The sequence below is a fragment of the Leucopleurus acutus genome (genome assembly GCF_964270905.1).
Source record: "Leucopleurus acutus genome assembly, chromosome: 9".
Lineage (NCBI taxonomy): Eukaryota > Metazoa > Chordata > Mammalia > Artiodactyla > Delphinidae > Leucopleurus > Leucopleurus acutus.
This window is the reverse complement of record NC_139144.1, coordinates 17,946,268-17,972,952: the sequence shown is the minus strand read 5'-3', so window position 1 is coordinate 17,972,952 and position 26,685 is coordinate 17,946,268. Positions and strand designations below refer to the sequence as shown.

Sequence of the window (26,685 nt, the reverse complement as noted above, 5' to 3'; positions counted from 1 at the left end):
TTATTGAAAGACAATGTCAATAGTAAGCTGTGTGAGGCTACTGTAAAATGAGTTAAGTTTATTTACATAAATTTTCTCTGATGTGCTTTGTATGTAGCGATGACACACCAGTAAAAATCAATTTTTGTTTTTTAGGACTATAGCATAAAATGCAGAAGAAATAAGATCATGTAACAATGTTCAATCTTCCATCTTTATGATTCAGATTTTTGTAAAATTAGTGGAATGATTCTACTGAAAACTAGCATTATTAATCATATGACTTCTAAGGAATTCATTTGATAGAAGGTGGTATGGAAGGGAAATTAAACAAAACCTTTGTGGGGTTTTCTTTGATGGTGTTTTGGTCTTTTATTTTTGGCAGGGGTTAGAGTGCTGTTAGGGAAAGTGAGAAATGGTAGAGAAATGGAATTGTGTGATTTAGGGATAAATAACTGAGTAACATGGCCCCATTGAGACATCGGGTTGGGGTTGGAGGGTAGGTTTGAGAGAACGTGAACTGCAAGCTAGTTCATTTTTGTTTTCTGTATTTTTTGCTTTTTTAATCTAGGGTTACATTTATCCTTGCAGAAGATTATCAATAGAATACAGAGACAAAGAACACAGAAACTAGTCTTTATTCCAGACCCCTTGTGTGTGTGTATGTGTAAACTGGCAAGCTATAAGCTCTAATGAGCTTAGAAAAAGCATACCAGCTCCCATCTAACCAGAGCATCAATGTTTATCTACCTCTCCCATAATTAAAATCACATGTCTGACCACAAGCAATGGGTGAGGCTTTGCTTACCTTAATAACTGCATGTAACCCATTGGGCCACTAAGTGCCACTGGCTCTGTGAATTGAATCAGCAGGGAGAAAGAAAAGTGTCAGCATCAGAATCCACTTTAGGCATTTAAGCTGATTCCACAACTTATAAAACCATTCATATAAACAAATTCCAACTTCAGATATTTTTCTCCTCACCTCAGGTCCATCAAATTGTAAGTTAACTACTAATTCTGGTTGACTGAATAACTCAACAGACCAAAAATGTGTAATCATTTGCTTAAGGTGCAAATGATTTGCAAAATTTCACCTAGATGTTTTTATTCATGTCATAGGAAATTATGTATATTACCATTATTCAACATTTAAAAATCAGCCACTTTCTAAATAGTTTGAAATGTCAAGTCAAATCTAAATTCTCTGTATTTTAACTTTAATTAAAATTGCACTAAGAATAGCAAAATAGGATGAAATTATTCAGAGCTAACTTAGACTATTGAAAGGAGATTGTAAATCTCAACCATTTCCAATAGGTTCAAAATCAGAAGTTAATTTTATTTCTTAAATGAACCAAATTCTTTTTGTTTAAATGTCAATCTATTGTTCATAGAATTACAAACTTACTGTATTCTAGAAAAGACTTAAAGAATTGACACAAACAGTTAAAAATAAATCATTGGTAAAATACAAAATGTATGCATTCTAGATAAGTGATTCCATTCAATTATACATTTAATTGAGATATGTTAGATTCCCAAACATAAGTTTAATTTTTTCTTCCCAAGTTTGGTCAACTTTGACTTAACAAGAACTGCATGCCTGCCTGGTTCTAGCTTTTCTCTCTACTGGAATAGATAGATATCATGTTAATGAAATTTTAGTATTTGTTTTAATTTTATAACACACTCTATTTTACAATATCTTTTGTCTGTATGCATCAAGCATGGGCACTATTTGCAGACCTTAATTCTTGTCTAAGTAGATGGAAGAATTTCTTCAGAGGCATCTGATGTATGGTAACAAGACTATGAACAATTTGATAAATGTACATCAAAAGGCTGCAAGACATTTACCCATGTAAATCCAAGAAAACACAAAGCAATGCTAGGAGGAAGAGAAATGTAGAGAATAAATAAACTGAAACCAGCTTATGTAGAAATAATAAGTGACTTTATTGAAGTGGTTTGTGTCTCAACCTATCTTAAAGAGGAAACTATTTAGAATGATCATATATGATGCCAGCCTTCTTATGAAAGTTAGTGAAGCCAGCTGATGAATTTGTAGAAAAGGTTTAGCTTTTTCTTTTTTCCTGTATTACATGATCTATACTTGTAAATGGTGTGACTTGATTTTCAGGGATTGGGGTCTGCACTGTAACTTCATCAGTTCATTATTAATTACATTTTGTCAAGATAAAAAAAAGCTTAATATGATTCCAAAAGTAAACCATTCATTTTGGTATGTCACTGAGATTTTAAATTAAACTAGAATAGAAGCTTCTGTTTTATAAATAAAATAAAATAGTTAATATAAGAACAGTAGTTTTAACATCACAGATACACTTTTAGAATCAGAATCTGATGAAGTGTCCTTTCTTTCCCAGGAAAAAAATGCATATTCAAACTAAATTTTGTATACAATTTCTCTGCAAGCTTGTCTTTGACATCAAAGTTTAAAACTTTTGAAGTAAAAGTTGGGACCAAGTTAAAGAATACATGCATGCAATAAGGAGCACTGTATAATTATGTTTATTATTGCAAGACTGAGCACAATTTGGCTCAGATCCTTAGGATGCAGGGGAAAATAGAAACCGTATTTATGATGATTCTCATCAAGAAAATGAAACACAGTTTTTAGGGAAAACAAAGTCTTGCCTAGCAATAAATCATAAATAATTTCCCCTGGGACTATTTGGTAAACTTTACTTTGGAAACTGCATAATCTCAAATTCAATAGTCAATTTCATATAATTTCTTAGTTTGGCCACTTAATAAAATAAGAGAGCATAAGATTACTGGAAACAGGCAGCCTATTTGTTGTCTGAATCATATAGGACAGGCATTCAACTCAACCACTTTTATCACTTCTATTCTTGGATTATGTTCCCTAAAATTTTACTTCTCCCTCAAAGTTGGGCTTTTTGTAGGTGCAATTCAGATATCAGCCCTCTGAAGAATCTCTGCTACATCTAGCCTTATGGAACATAGGAAAAGAAGAAACAACATACGTATAAAAAAAGGTCTCCAAAGAAGAAAACCAAAACAATAAAATGAGATATTTTAAAAATCTATAATTAAAGACAAACTTTCCTAAAATTAAGGAGATACATAAATATACATGTGTTTATAAATATTCTGGAAGTACATGTTGAAAAGGCACACTATATACCAGGGAAAATAGGCTGAGAACACTGAGAAAAATCTAATAAAATTATTGGTTATTCAAGAAAGTGAGTAAATTCTTTTGACACCTGGACAAAAAGTCTAAGTCACTTACAAATGAAAGAAAATTGTTAACAGTTTTCAAAAGCAAAATTTTATGTCTTCTGGGGTGAACCAAAAAAGAAAATCTGAGCCAAGATTTTTTTTATATTCAGATAAACTGTTTTCCAAGTATAAACTCTTTTCAATATCTCATGAGTTATTCCTAAGATATCTACTAGAGAATAACCTTCAGACAACTAAAATGACTGGAGATATATCAATTTTAGGACTGGTGGTGAGCATTAGTATATAGTTAATTGTAGCTCTATGAATAAATGATAGCAATAAAGAAAGAAATATAGTACATAATGTACCAATCCTAATGTTGACATCTTCCCCAAGGGTACAGAGTGAATGGAATGAAGGAACAGGGATGGAAGATAGATTGCTTGGAATATATTTTGCTTTATAGAATTGACTTTGAAACCATGTAAGCATCTGATATAATAAAAAAATTTAATCTCAAAAATCGGAATTAAAATGAGATCAATGAATGAGATCTAAATGGGTAACTAGTTGCTGGCATAATCACATGGAAACTAATCGAAGTAACTTTGAAAAATAGTTTTTGACTATACATCCCTAATAGTATATGCCTTAAGGACAAAAATTGCTGGAAAAAATTTAAACAGTTTTCAGTGATCATATTGTAGGTGGTAGTGATGGTATTGCAATTCAAAAAATGCTGTGTGTATAAAGTATAATTCTGTGATATTATAATTCTATTATCCAGTGTCCTTCACAAGCAAGATTGGTGGCAAGTGAGAAAGAAAAAACAGATACCAGAAAAGAGAAATTAAAGACCTTTTAGTCCTGAATTTGAAGTATCAATATAAATCAGTGATGTTTTCTGCTTGAAAAAAACTATTTTCTAATTTTTTCAACTGAAAAGTCCCATAAATACTGAGGCACCCAGTAGCAATGAGTACCTCCAGCACCTAGAATTTAGTATTGAAATCTAATTTCCTTCTGAAAGGATCCAGAGCTCCTTGGAGAAATGGCTAATTCCAGGTCTGGGATAAGAAATATACAGATCATATTGGAAATCTTGTCACATCACATAATAAGGAAGCTATCAAAGATTACTAGATTTGTGTCAAAGATTTGGGAATCAACTTGCAGAGACTGTCAAAGATGAGACAATATGAAGATCAATGAGAGAAAAAACCTTCAAAAGATTGAAATATATCAAATAAGTTTAAATCCATGAGTTCATAATGATACTTAAAAAAAACTGGTCAGCAATTGGAAGACACTAGTGAACCAATTCATTATTTTGAAAACTTACAAACAAAGAACCACTCAGTAATGAAATAGAAGAGTAAGATTTTCTTTATTGTGGCATTTTAGCAAATAAATGAAAAATAAATGATAGAATTGGAATATCATTCTCTTGTAACCCAAAATGAATTAATGGATCTAGGCATAGAGTTACTGCTAATATCAAAAAGAGAAAGATAACCAGATATTAGGAGTCTCCTGATAGAGGATCAAAGCACCTCCTAAAAAAAAGAGTCTTTTCAGAAAATCAAGCCTGACTCTGTCAATCCTCCAGATTCAATTACTAATTTATAAAAAAATTCAGAGGAAAGAGGAACATGTTAAACTATACTATGGGGTTGTAATCAGCAAAATCCTATAGGACAAATAATCAAGTTTCTTTAGCAAATAAATTACAAAGAGGAAGAAAAAGATGGAGGGGGAAACCAATAGGTGAAAAGAAACTTAAAAGGAATATATTAACCACTCATTACATGTGGGCCTTGTTTGGATCCTGATTCAAACTAGAAAAATTCGTGACATTGAAGAGATAATTGGAAATTTGAACTCTGACTGAATATTTGATGATATCCAGGAATTATTAATTTTTAAAAATATAATAATGATATTGTGTTATATAAAAAGAACAAAAGTCCTTTTTCATTTAGAGTTACATACTAAAATATTTGTTCATAAAATAAAATGTTGTCTGGAATTTGCCACAGAATCATTTGGGAAGGTGGATATGGGCAAGGATATTTCGTTGAAGCTGGAAAACGGCACATAGGGAGTTTATTAAATTGTTCCCTATATCTTGGGGGGAAATATTCAAAAATAAAACATTTAAAACAAAAACATGAATTTGGTAGCTTTGCCCGCATGGAATTGTCATGCCCTGAAGGCACTTGAAATATTTGCAATTATCTCTGTTAAGGAGTTATTTCTTTTCCCCTGTGTCTGAGAAAAGCAGCCAGTGCTGCATGTGAGACCAGTGAGGGTTAAAGAGCACAAGCAGCTGATACATCTGGGGAGCATTAACTATATTAAGGACAAGCCAGAATGAAAAGGTAACCGGAAGAAGCAGCTGAGTACTCTCTGGTCAAGCCTTGAGGTCATCTGAATTAAGGGACTGCGGTTTACAGTCTAGCATAGGACATTTATCATTTCAGCACTTTGCTTCAAACCCCGGCACAAGAGTTCCTTTGGTTTGGAGTTGGATCAAAACCAAGTAGAAGACTTTTTCATTCTCAATAAGCAATTTTAAATGTTCTGTATCACAATACCTTTCAGGAAAGAATAGACAGGATTTATAGTATAGTAACAAAATTTATAGTAATAAAAATTGAATCTTGTTTGGATTTTTTTCTATGTTACAAAAATTTCCATTAGCCATATATGTGAATATAATGATAAACACTTCTTTTGATTGTCATATCAGTTGACTATCTATAGTATTTATTATGTGGTGGCACTGTGAAAAGCATGGTAGAGTTATAGGGGTATTACAATTTCATGGAACGGGAGACTTTGAAATAAAACAAAAATTGTCTAAAATCTTTACTCTGCCATTTCTCAGCTTGTTGAGTTGGGCAGTCTCTCTACTTTGGTTCCCTCATCTGTAAATCAGGATGTTTTGTAGTGAGGTTTAAAGATAATGCATAAAGCACCTAGCCCATAGCTTCAACATGTGGAAGAATTGTCATTTTCACATTTGCTTTATCATCAGTGAATTCTGCCACTTGCCTTTGAGTAAAGGCATCTTTGAGTATTTGACATCTTTCTCCTTTTGTAAACACCACTACTTGGTGCTGTCCTAGGCTACCAGCTCAATCTCTTCTGAAGAAAAACCTGAAACGAGTCAACGCTCACAGATTAATTTTTCTCTTGCGGTAAAACCATTTTTATTAGAAATTAAAGGCTTTTTGGATAACAACGTGTCATAAAGACTCAAGTACTGGTTTTAACCTTGTAATATTCTGATAACTGATACTAAGAGAGATGCAAAAGTAAGTGTAGTGGATTAAGCAATTGGAGAAAACACAGCTCTCCCTTAGTCCCAATGGAAACAGAATACTGAATATGCCACGCTTCACAGCCATTCACAGTTTGAGCTGGGACAGGGCCTCTCTTCCTGGTCTCTTGTCTTTTATTGTTAAAAACAGCAGTGAATAGTTGAAATGTATAAACCATTTTGATGCAATTTTAATATGCATAACTTCATGCCATGATTATAATCAGCCGTATCTAGATTGTAAATTTCATTCAAACTACATGATAAAATGAGTCCATTTCACTTACAGTAAAAGGTAAAGCCACAAGTGTTTTCCATCAACCCCTGTGTCATTTAATGTAGGATAGAAGTTTCCAAAGCAAGAGATTTGGTAGTTTAAGCAACAGTTAGGAAGGCCATGAAGCCACTGTACAACACTGTGGACCTACTTTCATTCCTACTAGTTATGTCATTGACTAGAGGCTGGGACTCTGGGAAATATTACACTTTTTACTGTACTCAGTATATTTATTATATAATCAATCTAAGTCCATTGCAGAGAGATTAGAAGTAGTAAAGTTAAAAAAAAAAAGCCTAAAACCTCTCCAGAGATAATCACCATTATTACCGATTTATATATCTCTATCCAGATTTTGTATAAACATAAGAAAAATTTAATTTTACAAATATTTGGCCAACTAGGTATGTTTCATAACTTATTTTTTTCCATAAGAATTTTGATATTGTTTTGCAAATATTTTCAATGATATTTAGTATAGATCTACATTAAAAACTGTGATAATAGAGCATTCTGTCATATGGAGGACTCATGTACTTAACCAATTTTCTGTTACATATTTGTTTTTGTTATTTTTTTCCCTTACAAATATGTGTCTTGGATAGAGATCTTTATACTAAGGAAATATGATGTGTGAAAATTCCCAGAAGTGTAATCTTAGTATGTTTTAAATTCTCCTTCCTAATCTCCCTGTTTGTGCTCTTTAAAAGGAGTATTTTATTCACTTCCCATGGCAGACTTTTCTATGTTAGCAACACAGCATGTTAATGGAAAAAGGGCACAGAAGGTGGATGACAATAGGTATTTTTTTTTTTTTTTTTTGTCCACCATCCCTCTGGAACAGGTTTTCTGTCTAATGAGAAAAAATTGCCTCATATATGTGATCTGGCCACTGATGACCAAACCAGGGCATTGAGAGGAGATGCATGTGATCTACAGCTGTGGCCCCGCAGGTGCTCTGGAACCATCTCTGTGTTTGAGAATGAATCCATTTGACCAGATATTTTAGAAAGCTTTTGAGCAGCCAAAAGTTTAACTCAGATATAGCTTAGTTTCTTACAAAGCCAATGCTATGGTACTCTTTAGCCATTTTTAATTTTATAGGTAAAATTTGGTTTATCAAACATCGCGATGGGTTCTTTGTGCATTATGGTTCTTCTCCATAAGCTTCTAACTTTCAATTTCTACTCTGTCAAAGTCAGCCATTTCCCATGAACAAAACCAGAATAAAATGTCCTGTTTCGAATGCAGAATCAGGTTACATTTCTGGTTTCAATGATTATGCATAAGAAACACATTTTTGGTGACTGAAGCTCTGTAATTTTTAGTGACTAACTATAAAGAAAATATTTACAAAGAAAAGTTTTAGTCAGTGTCTATGTAGCTTACACACACTGGTATCCCCCCGGGTCCATTCTGTGCACATTCTCATTGTATAATACACTGTTAGCACTACCTACCTCAAGCACCTAATTTAGGAGTATTCTGCACACAAGAGCAGTCAGCTTGTGGCCAAAATTAGAATGAAGCCAACCTTCCCAACAGACCACTCATCTGTGCATCTCTGCACATGGCTTGAATTTGTCTGCATTTGATAGAAGATGAATAGTGCCAACCCTGGCAAGTGAGGAGGTCGCTTAAGATTTGAATCCAGAGAATAGAAACATATTAGGATACAAGAACATAAGGACAAAACCAGAAGTGAAGAAACACACACGAACAAGGTTGATGTCCATGGATGTGCAATCAGGACCTGGTAACAGAACATCTGCATAGATAAATAGTGTTCTTTATAGAAAAAATGCTTTCCCCAGGTCTGCCCTGTCTTGTTATACCATACCTATGCTCAGGGAAAGTTTGACCAACCACTTGTTGACCATTTGCAAATTATGTTCAAATTGGTTTAAGAATGTCCCATTTGTTAGTTATGCTAAAATTAGTTGCATATCTCCCTCTGAAAATCAATGCTGGGTCATAGCAGGAAAGAGGAAAGCATAACTAAAACAAAACACTAAAGAAAAATTGGCTCCTTTTCCACCCTGATTTGGCAGTGCACTGGTGAGCAGCTGGGAACATGGTCTGCTTGGCTATGGGAGCCTCTGGGTCTACAGGGGTACAGCTAGTAGGAGTTTCGCCAGGAGAAGGAGTTTCAACACAATGAGGACTTTCATCAGGTCATGTCACTTACCTGGGCAGCCGTTGCAACAGAGAGCCACTGCTCACATTGCTGATGACCACAGCCTCACCTCTAGCTTAATAGGTAAGCAGCAACTCATGTCAAAGAAAAGGTAGGAAGAGATTTGGTGTATAATGTGGGTAGGTTTAGTACTTGGAGGGGGGGAAGCCATCTCAATGCAGACATTGTCACAGGTCCCTGAGCTGAGGGCCCCAGTAACAAGCACACATTGAATCCATAAGTGAGGGAAATCCCAGCTAGCCCTGGGACTGGAACCTGCAGACCCTGTAATTTGTTGGGTTAACATCATCATAGAACTTGCTACTAGCCTAGAGAATGCCAGTTTTGCAACTGGTACACAACACCATGCTGGCCCAAGAAAAGAGGTAGTTAAGGGCTGACAGCGGCAGAAGTGGCAACTAGGTTAAAGCATGGGTGAGAGAATTTGAAATTGACAAGTAATCCAGGCAATGCTCTAAAATATGTAGTGAACTGGAGTACCAAACCCAATCAGGACCTACTGTGTCTTCAATCAGCACTGGTGCCAATTTTGGATCTGGAAAATCCCCTGGGACCTCTAGGGAGGGAGCCTGATCTGCTGGAATTGCGGGCTCGACTATACTGGAAGTCAGTCCAGGACAGCCCAAATGAAGAGATGGGGTGGAAGTATACCCAAAGGGCTTTAGAAAGACCCAAACCAAGGCTGACACACAGGTTGGGAACAGATCTTACGCTAGCATCAGTGTAGCGGTGGTGAGTGAACACTACTACACAGTAGGAATAGACTCAATACAGCCTGGAGGAAGCCTCTGTTAGGACAAGCCCCAGGGAGCCACAATATCTCTGAGCAGGAGAAGCAAAGTGGAGTCTGGTAATCAATCCTGAATGATGACGGAGATGGAGGAGTTAAAGAAAGAACCACTTTTGACAAGTGAGGGTCATCTGTTGTATGACTTCTTCCCTATTTCAGTGGTCATATCTCAAAGGGAATGGTAGAGCCACCTAGCCAGGCATTTTGGAAATTTTAGGAGGCTTTTTTCCCCTTTTGTCACAGTAATTGGGAAACTCTACAGACATTCAGTAAGAGAGTTCAGGGATACATGGTGTCCTGCAATAGAATACTTGTCCTACATCTGCACAGCTTCCAAACTGTCTCACTGGATATTTACATAGAGGAAAAAATCTACCTAGAGCCTAACTTCTTTTATATATAACACAAAATATTTCTGTACAGTTTTAATATACACTGGATCTTATAGTAATAACTGTAAGTTGAGAGAAGGTCCTATTTGACTTGATTGGAATGATTCCATGAGCTGTTCACCATCTCAGAAAACCATGCCCCTGACAGTAATGCTGCTCATGATATCTGGACCACCTACACAACACACCTGCATTATTAGAGTCTACTATCACATTCATGTAGATTCTATACCTAGTTGCCAACATTTGGATGCTTGATTATGTCTAATGGTACAGTCATATCTGAGTTATTAAGAATTAAAATTAATTAAATTAAAACATATAGTAGAGAAAATAAAGCCAAAAGTTAGTTGTGAGAAAAGATGAATAAAATTGATAAACTCTTAGCAAGACTAATGAAAAATAAAGAGAAAAGGCTCAAATTACCAATATCAGAAATGAAAAAGGAGATATCACTAGAAATCATGCAGGCATTAAGAAGGTAATAATAAGATACTATTTCGAACACGACATCAATTACCTTGAAAACTTATTTGTAAAACGGTCAGATTTCTAGAAAATCTCAAATTACCAAATGAAGCCACATGAAGGAAAAGAAGTTATGAATAGTTCTACATCTATTAAAGAAATTGAATTTGAAATTCAAACTCTTCCCACAATATTAAATAACTTTCATTTTTCTCAAGGTCTTCCAAAGATTAGAGAAGAGGAAAACCCTGCTGACTTCTGTAACGAGCCAAGCATTTCCTTGACCTCCACAACCCAGCAAGGGCATTTCTTTTTCCACAAAGGAAAATTAAAAAGTAAGCTTTCTCTTCAGACTAGGTAAAAATTCTAAACACAATAACTGCAAACACTTCCAAGCTCTATATAAAAAGGATCGTATATTACAACCAAGAAGGACTTATTCTGAGAACATGATGTTGGGTTAACATTTGGTAATCGAGCAATGTAATTTAGTAATTAATAGAAAATAAGGAAAGAAATATGGCTATCTCAATAGAGGCAGGAAAAGCATTTGGTAAAATTCAACACTCATTCATAATAATGTCTCATAATACACGAGAAATAGAAAGGTCTTCTTTATCTGATAATAAGCATCTCAAAAGAATACAAATAGTACAAATACAAACAATAGAATCATTTCAAATTTAGAGGTAAAACTTCAAAAGTTTTTATCATAGGATTGGGAATGAGACATGGATGCTTGCTATCACCACTTACCATGTAGGGCAGGCATAACAAACCCAAATACCTACAAGGGTCATAGCAATAGAGAGAGGTGGGCTCTATGGAATTTGAAAAAGAATATGCTGCCAAAAGTCATTCAAATTCAATTACAAAACAGGACCAAACAAAACCAAGACTAAACAAAACAAAAATCACTGGCCCAGCCAAACAAAATATCTGCAGGCCAGATTTAGCCTGCAGTCTGCAAATTGGTGAACTTGGTTGGGGTTACTTTAGGCCCAGCCTTTAAAGATTCTTTCATATAACCAGCTGATACGATAGGATACTAAACTTCACATCCTAAGTGAAAACAGTAATCAAGTCTATTACGACCTGAAGGAGACCTTGTGTTTTAATAGATGTCAAAGCCTAAGCTAAACTGTGTTATTTGGAAAAGAGAGCTGAAAAGGCAAGTCACCTAATAAAAAGAATAAACAATACTAAAGATATAATATGAAAAGGGAGGCTTAGACTGTGGGCCATCAGGAGTAGTGAAATAACAGCAAAACCACTTGGTTATGAATTATTCTAAGACATCCCCAGGGCACCTCTGCCTGAATTTGTCATATTGTACAAGTGTGAAAGGAAGATGGACAAAAATTGCAGTTTTGAGTTGGCTGTTTTTGTTTGTTAAACCCTTTCCTACACTTCACCACTAGAAGTGCTTTGCATGTAATACGTACTGGTGAAGTCTTTGAATTTAATAGTTTTCTCTTCTGATGTTTTTTATGCCTACAGTGACTAGGAATGGTCCTCTATGGCCCTAGACGGGTGTCATCAGCTTGCTCCTGGGCTCGTCATTGCAAACACAGGAAGGCAGAAGGAAGGAAGGCCATTTTGCTCAGGAAGAGCCACCTCTTGGGTGGTCCCTTTTGCACATGTGTTAAGAACCAGCTTGACCCAGAACCACTTCTCTCATTTCTTCAGGGAGAAGTTCATGGAATCTTTGGTGCAGTGACTTTCTGAATCTAAACTGAACTTGGTTTTTGTGTTTCCTTGGAAAACCTTCTCTCCGCTTTGCAAGGGGATGAGCTTTTTGCCTGCTTCCCAGAATGAGGTGGAGATTGCATGCAGTTGGCCAGAAGCCTAAACCCGATCCCCTCTGGTGCCTTTGGCACTTGGTGTGGGTTTCCCAGGTCAGCCAGTTAGGCGGCTCCAAGAGATCACCCAGAGTCCTCAAAGGAAATCTCGTCCTTGAAGCAAGATGTACCTCAGTGCAGCCTGACAGAACTGACCACCCGCCCAGAGGTCAGTCTGGGCTGTCACCCACACGCCCACTGCCAGGTCTGGTGCATGGAGGTAACTGTGTTCAGAAATGCCAGCGTTTGGAGGAGTTCTTGACTGTGTTTGTATTTATGATCACAACTCTATGTTTAAGATGATGTGACTTGGATTCTTCCAGTTATTTTCAGGCTTTCTTGCCCTTCAGATAACTAGCTACACTGGCAGCCACCAAGAGCCTAAGCAGGTGACACTGGGGACAATTGGACAATTCTCCAATTAAAAGCTGTTTCCTACAACCTCCAACTTACCTTTGCACTCCATCCTTATAAACCACCTCCAGTTGTCTCCAATTCACTAAGCTGCCTTTTGCTTCTTCCTGAACAAGAGGGATAACAGAAGAAAAAAAAATGTTTTTCTTTTATTATAAGTTGTTCTAAGAACAGTGCCTGGCAGCACCACTTTGGTTAGAGTTTCTGACACATAAGCTAGTTTTCAGGAGTTTATCACATTCACTATTTTATTTGTTAAGTTGTAGAAACCTTAACTGGGGGTCAGAGTTCATACACATGCTCCGTTTACGGAAACATGACTCAACTGCAGCTGGCCTGTTGCTGTTTGCTATGAATAGTGTCATTTGTATCAGACCACACTTATTGGAATCTGTCTTCAAATACAGCTTTGGTTAAAATGAAATACTGAACTTTTGTTGAAAAAAATTTAATTTCTTACATGGGGCCAAATCTCAGATTAGAGACAGAAGATATAGCTCTGAATCTGGGTAAATTAGATTCATTATGATGAATCTTGTGGACAGAGACCCTAATTTACTTGTTAATTAATATACCTGTGCCTAAATAGAGCGCAACTGGCAGGCACATAATACATGGCTGCTGAATGACTTAGTTGGAGGAAGTTTATTTTGGGAATTAAGATATCTCATTAAGAATACTTTGGAGGATAGAAGTGGCTCAAACTGTGAGCCAAAAAACTATAAACCACATCTTTAAAATACACATATATTAAATACTTTATTAAAAGGAAAAACGATGACTTGAAAAATACCACTGGTTATTCTTTTTAACATCTTAATTGGAATATAATTGCTTTAAATGTTGTGTTAGTTGCTGCTTTATAACAAAGTGAATCAGTTATACATATACATATATCCCCATATCCCCTCCCTATCCCACCCCTCTAGATGGACACAAAGCACCGAGCTGATCTCCCTGTGCTATGCGGCTGCTTCCCACTAGCTATCTATTTTACACTTGGTAGTGTCTATATGTCCATGCCACCCTTTCACTTCGTCCCAGTTTACCCTTCCCCCTCCCCATGTCCTCAAGTCCATTGTCTACGTCTGCGTCTTTATTCCTGTCCTGCTCCTAGGTTCTTCAGATCCTTTTTTTTTTTTTAATTCCATATATGTGTGTTAGCATACGGTATTTGTTTTTCTCTTTCTGACTTACTTCACTCTGTATGACAGACTCTAGGCCCATCCACCTCACTACAAATAACTCAATTTCATTTCTTTTTATGGCTGAGTAATATTTGCATATATGTACCACATCTTCTTTATCCATTCATCTGTCATGGACATTTAGGTTGCTTCCATGCCCTGGCTGTTGTAAATAGAGCTGCAACGAACATTGTGGTACATGACTCTTTTTGAATTATGGTTTTCTCAGGGTATATGTTCAGTAGTGGGATTGCTGGGTCGTATGGTAGTTCTATTTTTAGTTTTTTCAGGAACCTCCATACTGTTCTCCATAGTGGCTGTACCAACTTACATTCCCACCAACAGTGCAAGAGGGTTCCCTTTTCTCCACACCCTCTCCAGCATTTATTGTTTGTAGACTTTTTTATGATGGCCATTCTGACTGGTGTGAGGTGATACCTCATTGTAGATTTGATTTGCATTTCTCAGATGATTAGTGATGTTGAGCATCCTTTCATTTGTTGGCAATCTGTATATCTTCTTTGGAGAAATGTCTATTTAGGTCTTCTGCTCATTTTTGGATTAGGTTGTTTGTTTTCTTGATATTGAGCTGCTTGTAAATTTTGGAGATTAATCCTTTGTCAGTTGCTTCATTTGCAAATAGTTTCTCCCATTCTGAGGGAGAAACGTTTATGGTTTCCTCTGCTGTGCAAAAGCTTTTAAGATTTATTAGGTCCCATTTGTTTATTTTTGTTTTTATTTCCATTTCTCTAGGAGGTGGGTCAAAAAGGATCTTGCTGTGCTCTGTGTCATAGAGTGTTCTGCCTATGTTTTCCTCTAAGAGTTTTATAGTGTCTGGGCCTTACATTTAGGTCTCGAATCCATTTTGAGTTTATTTTTGTGTATGGTGTTAGGGAGAGTTCTAATTTCATTCCTTTACATGTAGCTGTCCAGTTTTCCCAGCACCACTTATTGAAGAGGCTGTCTTTTCTCCTTTGTATATTCTTGCCTCCTTTATCAAAGATAAGGTGACCATATGCGTGTGGGTTTATTTCTGGGCTTTCTATCCTGTTCCATTGATCTATATTTCTGTTTTTGTGCCAGTACCATACTGTCTTGGTTACTGTAGCTTTGTAATATAGTCTGAAGTCAGGGAGCCTGATTCCTCCAGCTCTGTTTTTCTTTCTCAAGATAGCTTTGGCTATTTGGGGTCTTTTGTGTTTCCATACAAATTGTGAAATTTTTTGTTCTAGTTCTGTGAAAAATGCCATTGGTAGTTTGACAGGGATTGCATTGAATCTGTAGATTGCTTTGGGTAGTATAGTCATTTTCACAATGTTGATTCTTCCAATCCAAGAACATGGTATATCTCTCCATCTGTTTGTATCATCTTTAATTTCTTTCATCAGTGTCTTATAGTTTTCTGCATACAGGCCTTTTGTCTCCTTAGGTAAGTTTATTCCTAGGTATTTTATTCTTTTTGTTGCCATGGACCACTGGTTTTCAATCACTAAAATTTCCATGGGAAAAAAACATAGTATACCACAGGTTCCAGTGGTCTCTGCCCATCTGGAAGTGTAAACACCTAAAAAGGAGGCAGACTTCACTAGTGAAGACAACCCGACTGTCTTCTAAGAGCCAGGCAGGCGTATTGGCAAGACCAGTGATGTTAGAGGCATGGCAAATACTTTCTAAGCAATAGATGCTTATCAAAGCTCCATTTAGTGAATAATTATTTTGCAGTGGAAAAAATGTTCATTAGCACAGCACCACTTCGGGGAAACTCCCTTCCACATTTTTGTGTATATGATCCAGGTTGGACTGGCTCCAACCCCAATCATACAGGTCTGGACTAGAGACAATCTAAAGACTTTTAATAATGCCATCAGAAAAGGGATGTATTTGTTTTGGTGAAGTTGTGAAGGTGATAAGAATGAGGAATTGAGTTATTTCTGTCCATCTTTACCACTAAGTGGGAAGAGTCTTTCAGAGAATGAAGATTATGCAAAGAAACTTAGAGATGAGAGATGAATACAGAGAGTTTTCTGGTCATATTGTGAGAGCATCTGGATCCAGCTATACCTGAAGCTGATATCTGTACTTTCTGTTTAGTGGAAAACTTTTTTAAGTCCATTTTTTCCCCAGCATATTTCTCTCCATTGCTTTTCCTCAGTTCTCATCCAACAAGGTAATATTTTCCCTAAAAAATTTATATCCAAAATAATTTTTTATAATTTACTAATAAATGATCTATGTCTCTATTAGGTATCCTTAATGCTGTACTTTAAAAGTATCTTTCCAAGTATAAAACTATTTGAGACCTTATCATTTCAACATAATTTTTAAGAAAAATCTCTGAGAGCTCAGAATATTGTATACAGTAGTTCAGTGAGAGTCTGGTCTAGGTCTTTTCAGAAGGCAGAAGAGCTATCTGTAAGAATAAAAAAGATTAACCAGCCTGTAAAAGCAGAGTTTTTCTGAATCAAAAGCAGTAACACAGGCACTAAAAATCTTGCTTGACTTGTAATCAGCCTTTGTATTTTATCCCCTCCCACACAGACAGTTGGGTCAGGGAAACTCCATTCTCTCATATTCCTACATCCACACTTCTGGCATTTATTTAATTTCTAATTGAAAAGTCACCACTGCCAGTCTGGCAGGCACTTGGGAGACGTTCAGACTTTCCTTCTTCCAATGTTACCATGCCAGGTTCCCAGAGGTGGGACTTCCACTTGTGACACTTGGACCACAGCCTGTCCTCCCTTTGCTATTTCAACTTCCTTTTAAGACTTTAATCATCTTGTAACTTGGCTGGTTTATACTACCAGCACTTGGCTACCGGGATTGGGAGCTACTGGGAATCTATCTACTGCTCGTATCACATTATCTCTCTTTATCCCCAAAGCCCCACCATTTGAAATTAGGGGTTTAGTAGACAAGTTCAAGTGATATGACTTGCCCATAAAAATTTTCTCCAAAGACCCAATAGCATTTTGTCATTGGGCTGTTGTGTCTAAACATGGCGTACTGTGGTACCCCTCTCTGCTTGAGAATATTGGCATTTGTCCCCAATTCTAGTCAGACTGGTCTTCATACCAAAAACATGTGAAACAAGTGTCAGATGAGCTACAGAATTAAGTTTCTAGACAAAGGCACTAAAACTTAATGGAAGCAGGGTGGCCACACCACACAGAAGTAAGTGTGGCATATCACAACACATCTTCCCCTGGCCCCCAGACCCTCTAATCAAGAATCTGCCCATGCAATGTGGAGTCCAGCCAGATCTGAGAGCTGTATTTTGCAGTGGCAACTGTTCCCATATGGAGCAGATGATTTCTGATTTCTTTGGTCTATTTCAGATTTACATTGATCTATTTGCCTATTCATGCCCAGCACTACACTGTCTTAATTACTGTGGCTTTATAATAAGAACTGGCATCTGAGAATAAGTCTTCTCAGCTCATATTTCTTCTTTAAGAAAGTCTTGGCTACCTTAAGTCCTTTGTGTTTCTTTATAAACTTTATACTCAGCTTGTCAAATTTTTAAAAATCCATAAGAGTTTAGAGTGCAGGGTTTCATTGACAATTGGTATAAGACTGAGTTTTCCAATCCATTCATATTATATAACACGATTTAGATTTTCTTTAATTTCTCTTCGTGTTTGCAGTTTTTTGTGTAGAAGTCTAGCAGAAGTTTATTTAGATTTATTCCTAGGTGTATAACACTGTGATGCTATTATAAGAGCATACACTAAATTTCATTTCCTAACACTTTTTAATATATAGAAATGAACTGATTTTTAAATATTGATTTCATGTACAGCAGTCTTGCAAAACATTCTTTAAGTCTCATGATTTAAATGTAAATTATTTTAAAATATTTTATATATAATCATAGTATCTGCAAATAGAAGTTTACTTTTATTTTGTCATTTCTAAACCTTATGGCTTTCATGTGTTTTTTGTTGCCTTGCTGTATTACTATGAACTCGAGCAATTGTTGAATAGGAATGATAACATCCTTGCCTTTTCCCAATTCCAAAGAAAACAATTTCATTATTTCATCATTAAGTATATTTGCTGAAGTTTTGTTGTTTTGTTTGTTGTACATATTCATTATTAGATTATTGAATATCTGTTCTAACCTGGTTTGCTAAGAGTATTTGGGTTTTTTTCGTCATAAATGAATGTCGAATTTTATTATGTACATTTTCTGCGTCTGTTCAGGTTATCATGACTTTGTCCTTCAGTTAATTAATGCAGCATGTTACTAGAGCAATATACCACTCAGAGGTGAGGATTAAAAATTTTAAAGTTCTGTGAAGGGCAGGGGCTCAATTTTGTCAAGGAATATCACATTGTTTATACTAATAGCAGTTATAAATAAATGCAAGTAAATCAGAGAATAAGTTACGAGGTACTTTTCAAAGACAAAAGACTTGAGAGGAAGAGTATCTTAAAATATGTTATGAGAGCCTTAGCATTATTGCAACTCGTTAAGCACTTACCACATGCAGTATCTAACTTATCCTCAAAAAACCCAATCACTTCCACTTAAGAAAGATAAAACTGAAGCTCATTGTGGTTAAATAATTTGGCCAATGTTACACAGCTAATAAGCACTGATGAGGGCATTCCAAATGGCTCCAAACCCAAATTCTTAAGTCTCTTTTGGAGAAGGCAACATAACATTAGTGGGTGAGGATTTTACAGTGTCAGTTTTGATAAACAATGTTTTAAAGTGATATTCTTATAGATGAAATAAAATCAAGAAAAAAATTCTACTCCGAACCATTTTATAGGGATTATTCTTCATGTGAAGAATTATAAAATCTGCAATTCTTTTATTCTAGATACTCTCACATAACTTTCCCTAATTGAAAGAACTTAATTGTGTGTCTTTGGGTCTGTGGGTTGAGCAAAGTGTTGAATGTTTGCATGTCTTATGGTAAAATTCATTCTTCAGTTCCCTTCATTCCTTCCTATGTGAAAACTCAATGTACTCGTAATAGTCCCTAATATATTGTCTGTCACTTTTGACACTGTTAACTACTCCAATACTTTGATGACGCTCTATGATAACATCACATTCTTCCATTCTCCTTCTGCGCTTCCGTTCTTTGTTGTAGGCTGCTCCATCCATCTTTTTTTTTTTTTTTGCGGTATGCGGGCCTCTCACTGTTGCGGCCTCTCCCGTTGCGGAGCACAGGCTCCGGACGCGCAGGCTCAGCGGCCATGGCTCACGGGCCCAGCCGCTCCGCGGCATGTGGGATCCTCCCGGACCGGGGCACGAACTCGTGTCCCCTGCATCGGCAGGCGGACTCTCAACCACTGCGCCACCAGAGAAGCCCTATCTCTTAAATGTTGATGTTCATATTCACTTATTGGAAATCTCATATCTTGGGATCATATCTTATATCTTATCTACCTAGTAGCTCATGCCAGAAAATAAAAGTGATAAGTGATTTATACATCATTAATACTTCAATATAATGTCAGTATGATTATCAGTTTTTTCTTTTTGCTAATCAGACTTAACTTTTTAAAAATGAAGACTTTATATTTTTAGAGCAGTTTTAGGTTCACAGCAAAATTGAGGGGAAGGTACAGAGGTTTCCATATACTGTTTGCCCCTCCACATAGAGAGCCTCTCCCATTATCAGCATTCCCCACCAAATTGGTCCATTTGTTACAATTGATGTGCCTACACTGACACATTATAATCACCCAAAGTCCACAGTTTACATTATGGTTCACTCTTGGTGTTTTACATTCTACAGATTTGGACAAATGTATAATGACATGTATCCACGATGTAACATACAGAATATTTTCACTGCCCTAAAACTCTCCTGTGCTCTGCCTGTGCATCCTCTCACCCACCAAGCCCTGGCAACCACTGATCTTTTTACTTACTGTCTCCATAGTTTTGCCTTTTCCAGCATGTCATATAGTTGGAATAATACAGTATGTAGCCTTTTCAGATTGGCCTCTTTCACTTAATAATACTCATTTAAGGTTCCTCCATATCTTTTCATAGCTTGATAGTGCATTTCTTTTTAGTGCTGAATAATATTCCATTGTCTGAATGTACCACATTTATTTATTCATTGACCCACAGAAGGATATCTTGATTGTTCTCCAGTTTTGAAAATCATAAACCAAGCTTCCACAAACATCTATGTGCAGGTTTTTGTGTGTACATAAGTTTTCAACTCCTTTGGATAAATACCAAGAAGTGCAATTATTGGAGCCTATGGTAGGAGTATGTTTAGCTTTATAAAAAAGCACCAAACTGTCTTCCACAGTGGCTATACAATTTGGCAGTCCCTCCAGCAATGAATGAGAATTCCTGTTGCTCCACATCCTCACCAGCATGTGGTGATGTCAGTGTTCTGGATATTGCCCATGGTATGCAACTGTGCAGCAGTATCTCATTATTGTTATAATTTGCATTTGCCTGATGACATATGATGTAGAGCATCTTTTCATGTGCTTATTTGCCATCTGTACATATTCTTTGGTGAGGTGTCCATAGATGTCTTTGGCCCATTTTCAAATCAAGTTGTTTTCTTTATTGTTGTTTTAAGAGTTCGTTGTATATTTTGAATAATAGTCCTTCGTCAGATATATCTTTAGCAAATATTTTGTAGTCTGTGGCTGTTCTTCAGCATTATTTTTTATATTCTTCATTATATAGAATTCCAACATTGCAGAAAATATGAAGATAAAAATTACAAACAGAGGGCTTCCCTGGTGGTGCAGTGGTTGAGAGTCCGCCTGCCGATGCAGGGGACACTGGTTTGTGCCCCGGTCCGGGAGGATCCCCCATGCCGCGGAGCGGCTGGGCCTGTGAGCCATGGCTGCTGAGTCTGTGCTTCCAGAGCCTGTGATCCGCAACGGGAGAGGCCACGACAGTGAGAGGCCCGTGTACCGCAAAAAAAAAAAAAAAAAATTACAAACAAAAAAATTTTAAATTCACAAAATATATTACACATATGCACAGGGATAATAAAATATGATTTAAAAACATTAAAACATGGAAATGTGAACAGCAAATGAGGAAGGCGACAGAGAAATAGGATCAGTGAGGAGTGTACAGGGCTTTAAAATTCAGATTAAATAGTTGTTGACTATAATATGGTAAAACTTTACATCAAGATTTTGAACCATGCTCTTCTCCATTCTTTTCTACGTGTTCAAAATATTTCATAATTTAAAGAGGAAAAAATAGAAATCAGAATGCATTCTATTGTTTGATACCTATGATGTTGCTGACCATATTACTTTAGTCTAACCTCTTTTTAGGGTTCAATTTCTTTATTTAGAAGATTCTCTTCCATTCCAAAATTCTAGAAACAGTTTTTTTCATTTATTTATTTATTTACTTACTTACTTATTGGTTGCACCGGTGCAGCATGTGGGACCTTAGTCCCCTGACCAGGGATTGAACCTGCATCCCCTGCCTAGCAAGGCGGATTCTTTACCACTGGACCACCAGAGAAGTCCCCTAGGAATGCTTTTATGATGTTATGTTTCACTCCTTTTCTAGGTACATCTTAATTTACAAATATGAAACTTCAAATGTTTGCTTAAGAAATACCTTCAGATTAGTTTATAAGGGGAATGTAAACACATTGTAACCTTAGTGTTTAATGTATTGAAACAAGTGCCCTCACTTGAATCTGGACTCTGCTATTAGCTGAGTAAATGAACTCAGTAAATGGTCAGCAGCTTGTATAAACATCACTGGTCTAAATACAGGATGTGTTATACCATGCCCAGATTGGGTCAACATCAAAAGGAGGTATGTGCTAATGAATTTTTCCCACTTCTTTTGGAAAAGCATATATCCATTGAGCTCACAGATCAGGGTTTCCCATATGCAGTGCATTTAATGCTAAGCTAAAATTTAAAAAAAATTTTCCAAAATGATTTGACAAATCACAACCACCACATTTCTAAACGGTCCTTGGGGTGGACCAAAAAGAAAACAAGGGCTTTCAGGCTTTTCCTGACTGAGGCCTGCAGCTGTACCCCAGAGCAGTTAGAGCAATGATCTGGGCAGAACTTTCCTCCCTGACATGAACCAAACCATAATCATCTACAGCAATCGAGTCCTTTAAAAATATTCTCCAAAAGTGAAAGTTTACAAAATAAAGCTGGGACTTCAAATATTTGCATAGGCCCTAGATGTGAAGAATTAAAGAACTTCTGACCCTGCTCAGTTTCTCAGTGGATAGGCCAGTGTCAGGGCCTCCAAGTTCTGCTAGTTGTAACTTGCTTTCCACATGGACATGAAGAAGGAACTGGTAAGACTCTTAACTGCCTACATGAAGGAAGTCATTGAGGACACTTAGGCTGATAAAAGAGAGAATGAGGAGTAAGAGAGAGGCCATGGCTTGAAAGCTGGAAGGATTCCTTTTACTCTGCTCCCTACATTCACACTCACTCCAACATGGATCTGAGATGACTAATGTGTGGACTTCTAATTCTGTTCGCTCATCGTCTAAGTAGGAACAAGCCCGTTTGAAGTCTCCTTGTTTACTCTTTCATCTCATTCTCACTTCTTTTTTTTTAATTGAAGTATAGTTGATACAATGTTGTGTTAATTTCTTCTGTACAGTAAAGTGACTCAGTTATACACATACAGACATTCTTTTTTTATATTCTCTTCCATTATGGTTTATCACAGGATATTGAATATAGTTCCCTGTGCTGTACAGTAGGACCTTGTTGTTTATCCATTCTATATAAAATAGTTTACATGTGCTAATCCCAAACTCCCAGTCCTTCCCTCCCCTACCCCTTCCCCCTTGGCAACCACAAGTCTGTTCTCTATGTCTGTGTCTGTTTCTGTTTTGTAGATAGGTTCATTTGTGCCATATTTTAGATTCCACATATAAGTGATATCATATGGTATTTGTCTTTCTCTTACTGACTTACTTCACTTAGTTTCTAGTTTCTAGTTGTTCACTTAGTTGAAACTAGTTGAAACAACTAGTTTCTAGTTGTTCACTTAGTTTCTTCATTTCTAGTTGCATCCATGTTGCTGTAAATGGCATTATTTCGTTCTTTTTTATGGCTGAGTAGCATTCCACTGTATACATGTACCACATCTTCTTTATCCATTCAACTGTTGATGGACATTTAGGTTGTTTCCATGTTTTGTCTATTGTGAATAGTGCTGTCATTCTCTACTTCTTAAATTCTCTAAATCGTCAAATGTTGACTCTATCAAAAATTTGGAGTGCCATGGCAGTTTTGGGATCTGTTGTAGGAGAATCTGTCTTACTTCTTTTGAATTGGGGTTGGAACTAAAGAAGGGCAAAGACACAGGATAATTAAGATAGAGGTTGAAACACATGGGTATGTTATATTTGTTTGTTGAATTTGTTATAAATTCAAAAACTTGAATTTTAAACATATGTAACTTCCTTGAACCCTAAATGGTTGTCTGCCCCAGGAGCTATTTTCTAGGGAGGCCATGCCTGAACTTCTGATGGGAGGTCGTTTTTATCAGGTTCCTGCTTGAAGGTCTGTTGATCTCAGTATATGTGTGCAAAGTGAGCTGTGTGAAAAAGACCAAAGGCAGCACATGTTCTGATATATCTGGAGGTAGGCTTTGTGGGTGGTGGGGGGAGGGGGGAATGTGGGCATAGAGTTGGAGAACAGAAATGAAGATCAAGCACAAGGTCAGGGGCTTCCCTGGTGGGGCAGTGGTTAAGAATCTGCCTGCCAATGCAGAGAACATGGGTTCGAGCCCTGGTCCAGGAAGATCTCACATGCCGCAGAGCAACTAAGCTAGTGCACCACAACTACTGAGCCTGTGCTCTAGATCCCACGAGCCACAACTACTGAGCCCGTGCACCACAACTACTGAGCCTGTGCTCTAGAGCCCGTGAGACACAACTACTGAAGCCCGTGTGCCTAGAGCCCATGCTCTGCAACAAGAGAAGCCACTGCAATGAGAAGCCCGTGCACAGCAACAAAGACCCAACACAGCCAAAAATAAATAAATAAAATAAAATTTTAAAAAAGCACAAGTGTCAGTCAGCTGGCCTGAAAAATGGCAAAGAAATCAAGGTTTTGTTTTGTTTTTTTTCCCAAAGAACACTGTCAACATGAACTTTGAGAGTAAAAAGAACTAAGTCCTGAAGGAATCAAGAATAAAGTTTGTGACATTAGTCAGAGCTTAGAAGGGGAAAAGATGAAAAACAAGACCACTATCACCCCATGAGGGAAGATGGGCTGGAATAGTGGGGAAGCATGACCTGGGAGGAGGACAGTGTAGCTCTGCTCAGGGGATGCACCTGAAGGGGACCAGATACTTACGAGTTGGGAGCTGGCCTGGCCTCTGCCAAACAGATCACTGTTTATCTTGAGCCGAGGCAATAACTGCAGAGTCCACTGCATTTGGGACAGCTCCACACACCTCTCTAGAGGAGTACCTTGGTTGTTCTTCTGGTTATCATACAGGGAAAGCTCCCATCTGGAGATGTCCGCCTATCTCCTGTTGATCATTTGGCAGAAAGAACGCCTGTGCCCCAAGACTGCACAGTCCTATCTGAACTGTCCTCAACAGAACTTCCCTATTTCCAATGGCCCAAGATAGCCGTAAGGCTTTTTTAAAAAGAGGTTGGATCCTTGACATCAAGAATGTATGAGGTTGGAAGGCGAACACCTCTGTGACTGTACCTGGGTGGTACTAAAGAGAACAAGCTCCAGGTGTCCACTTGAGCCAAGAGACAGATGCAGCTCTACCCTCCAACTACAAGGGTCTTTTATCCTGCCTCCAGACACCCACCACCTCACCATGCTGCTTGACTCAACCTCATGGTTCTTTGGGTTTCTCTACATGGATTGTCTTTGCTATAAGCAGTTAATTGCATTTAGGTAAAACAAGCCAACCAACCAACCTGAGCATTTCTCTCTCCCTTGAGAATACTAGCATGTCTTTAATTCTTTCTTGGGAGTCTATAACTTTCTTTCCCAAAGTAAATAGCATGAAAAAAAATTTTCTGTCAAACCCAGTTAATTGGTATCTTTAGGAAGTCCCACAGGATAACTGTGAATGTAGCCTGATTCTATTTTTTAAAAAGATGATTCTATTTCCTAAAATATTACCTGGAAATAGTTCTATAATTCTTCCACTGCCACCTTTTGCCTCTGCTGGTTCCTTCTTTTTCCTTCCTTCCTCCCTCCCTCCCTTCCTTTCTTTCTTTCTTGTCTCTGCTTTCAGGTATTCATTCCTAGTCAGCTCCTAGCAATTTCCGTACTGACAGATCGTCTCCGACTCTGGTTTGCCTTATTCTTGCCCTGCCTTTCCAACTGGTCCTAGTGTGTGTTCTCTATCCCAGCAACGACTCCTGGCAGACTCCCGTTTTTGAGTTGCTGGTGTTTTGTGGCCAGTACATCGGTATAATTTTAGCAAAGGCAGAAATGGGAAAAGTTGTGCAATTCTTTTATTCTTCCTAATCTCTCCCCCGGGAGAAATAAATCTGGGGAAAAGGATAGGGAGGTGCAATGGAAAAGGTCAGCGCAGATTGCTGTGCTTCTGAGAAGAGTGAGGACAGCACTCTTCAGACAGCCGGATTGGGCTGGAGAAGTTGGCCCTTGAGTGAACCATGAGGAGCCGAGAGCCTGTGACCCCTTCCTAGGCCACTGCCCTCAAGCTGCTACTTGTACTGACTGATAGAGTCAAAGGGATCCATGGCCCTAGTCAATCATATTCTACCACAGGACACTGCATCAGCCCAGACCTAGAAAGCCAGAACAGATTAATAGCTTCCTTACATTTCTTTGGGTGGTAATACATAGCTATTCTTGGCTGGTGGATTAATTCTGATTTCAAATAAGTTAGTATAAACTTTCTAGCTCATATACAAATTGGCCACTCTTCCTTTGTACCTATACTGCCGTCAAAATAACACCAGAATACATTGTTATTCTCATCTCTGTTATTATTTTTGTCGGTAAGATACAGTGTCTAATAATAGCCAAAAATATAGCACTTATTATGGGCCAGGAGCTGTTCTACGTGCTTCATATATATTAAGTCATTTAATGCTCATAATAACCCTATGAGGAAGGTACTTTTATCATTCTCATTTTACAGAGGAGAAAACTGAGCAGAGAGGTTAAATAACCTCCCAATCTCTTGCCAATAATCCATGGTGGAGCGGTGATTCAAACTGAAATAATCTAAGTCTGAAGTCTAGATTTCCAATCATTAAATTATTAAGTTGTCTTTATACAGTCATCAATACCTAGCACACCATTAAACAAATGAGTGCTTAATAAAAAAAATCCAAGTTCATTATTTCAATTGGGGATATTAAATCAAGTGCTTTAACATGATAAATATTTTATTTGATACATTTTCCACCCGCATTAGGAAACTAAGAGAGTTTAAGAGCCCTGACTTATTGGGTGGGGTCAGGATTCTAAGTCATCTGACTCTGAATCCAGGGCTCTGCCTACCCTGCCAAGTGATCTTTCTACTCGGCTCATGGAACTACAGGATCTCTTGGTCCTCTTGTGGCTGCAAGGGCTGTTCTCTGAGGCTCTCACACCAGTGGATCTGCAAGGGAACTCACTGGACCATTTTTGCACAACCA

At 37.3% G+C, this 26,685-nt stretch overlaps 1 long non-coding RNA gene across 1 annotated transcript in view; it reads right to left on the bottom strand.

The window, feature by feature from the left end:
* Positions 1 to 12,944: 12,944 nt before the first annotated feature.
* The window catches only part of LOC309966681, an 80,574-nt gene continuing 66,833 nt past the window's right edge, over positions 12,945 to 26,685 (bottom strand). Inside the window, exon 3 of the long non-coding RNA XR_014326468.1 lies at positions 12,945 to 13,006. This is a non-coding gene — a long non-coding RNA (uncharacterized lncRNA). The remainder of the gene's footprint in view (positions 13,007 to 26,685) is intronic.